Source organism: Vipera ursinii, assembly GCF_947247035.1.
Source record: "Vipera ursinii genome assembly, chromosome: 2".
NCBI classification, from domain to species: Eukaryota; Metazoa; Chordata; class Lepidosauria; order Squamata; family Viperidae; genus Vipera; species Vipera ursinii.
This window is the reverse complement of record NC_139513.1, coordinates 55,387,594-55,389,931: the sequence shown is the minus strand read 5'-3', so window position 1 is coordinate 55,389,931 and position 2,338 is coordinate 55,387,594.

Below are 2,338 nucleotides of genomic sequence, written 5' to 3'. Positions count from 1 at the left end.
TTGTGTCTGGCTTTAAACAGCTTTCAGAGGAATTCTCTGTCAATGGTACGTTCAGGCCCAAACTCATTCAAATCACGAGGATGGCAAGCAGGTTTCAAAATTGCCCATTAGCAGTGAATCAATGATTTAGCAGACTGTGAAATAGTCAGGTCATTTAATTGCCCTACTCTAGATGTCCCTGTTCTATTGAAATATATTTCTATTTCACCTAGTATTTATTTGTAACTTTGCATTTATACATAAGCTTAATAATTTTCTACAGAAATTTGTGTTGCTTTTTATCCTTTTTGGTGACACCTGTATAGCAGGTCTATAAATTTGTGAGCCCAGCTACTTCCAAGCAAATTGTAATTTTATATATGCAATGAATATAGCCAACACACTATTCCTTTTAGGATCAGTGTCAGCAACATATAGAAAAGAAGACCAAAAAGAAAATCAAAAGTGTAAGCTAAAAAAAGAGACATAGTTTTATTTTAGTTAACACCACCATTCATTATTTTTCTCTATTATTTTCTATCTTTGTAAACCATGCTTGTTTCTATCATATCCATATATTATTTCATGAATTCCCTTTTATTCCTTATATTTCTTATGTCTCTCTTTTTGAGGTTCTAAAATTTCATCCATCACAATTTTCTTGGCCTTTTCTTCTCAATCTATTCATTCTTTGTATATTTGCTCCATGAATAAATATCCATTATCTTTGTATACTCAAACCACCTGAGCGTATTTCTTTACTCACACAACTTTTATATTCAATTCACATTAATTCAATACCATTTTATTTTTGATTCTCTCATTTCATTATGCATATTTCTGATGTACCTAATGTCCTGCATTCATCTTACTCTTAAGTTTGTCCTGACATACCAGATTTCAATTTCATAAAACAAAATGAACAGAGCACATCTTAGGTAAAGGTTCCCCCGCACATGCATGCTAGTCATTTCCAACTCTAGGGGCCGGTGCTCATATCCATTTCAAAGCCAAAGAGCCAGCCCTTGTCCGAGGACGTCTCCATGGTCATGTGGCCGGCATGACTAGACGCCAAAGGCGCACGGAACGCTGTTACCTTCCCACCACCGTAGTGGTCCCTATTTTTCTACTTGCATTTTTATGTGCTTTCGAACTGCTAGGTTGGCAGAAGCTGGGACAAGTAACAGGCGCTCACTCTGCTACACGGCACTCGGAATTCGACCCGCCAAACTGCCGATCTTCTGATCAACAAGCTCAGCGTCCTAACCCAAGTACTCTACAACAGTCTGCATGTCAAGTACTACCTTTCTATCAGCATGTGAACATCTCTTCATCCATTCCCCATCTTTAGTAAACATTCTAAGCCACTCAAAATCATCAATTTGCCCTAAAATTTTTATGAATAACTAGCAATCATTTATTCTATTTTATTGTTAATCGTATCTCCCTTTTTATTGCAATTTTTAAAACACAGCAAACTTTCTCACTTCATGCACTTTTCAATGGGTGAACAGAAACAATGCCGGGAAAATTTTCTGCTTAACATAAAAGTAGATTTTCCAATTTTGCTGTCACCTTTTGTATCAATCATGCTGGCTGAGGAATTCTGGGAATTGAAGTCCACACATTTTAAAGTTTGGAAACCACTGAACTAAACCATCCTGGAAAGGTGGCTGGCCTGTTTCTTAAAAACCTCCAGAGATTCCCCACCCACTGACAGGTAACGGAATGTAAAATGGTATCTTGTTACTGAATTTGTTTATTGTGCAGACATTGAAACTTTTTCAGAAAAACAAAAATAGGTAACAACAGAAAAGGAAAAAGAAAAAAAAGCCAGTTTGGGTCAGAACAATAATCAGGGTACTCCTCCCCCTTCCATTTTTTTTCTGGAAAATAATTCCAGTGAGCATACGGAGAAAACTAGACAGTTCCAAAAAACAGGAAAGAAAAGGGGGAAAAATCGAGATTTCCAAAAGGAAACGGGAGATTGTCTGAAAAGAGACCTCCATCTCTTTTATTCCAGAAAAAAGCAACGGTGACGCAATCTGAAAACAGTAAACGGGATGCGCTTTCCCCTCTTTCCTCCACTGCACAGAGTGGTGCAAAGCACAGCTTTCCCTGCCTCTGCGCTTCCGTCCTTTGTCGCTTTGCCCGAGATTGGCTGCCAGTCTTCCTTTCCGGCCTGAAGCTTTGGCCTCGACCATTGGCTATAACGCCGATGACGTCACGATCCGCCTGTTCCGTCGTTGCGCCTTTCTCCTGGCAGCTACGTAGAGCCCTCTCCAGCCCATCCGCTGACGAGTGCGGCTGCGCGTCACTGACTGCTGAGCTGTCTCAACTTTGTCTTGCTGGCAGGAAG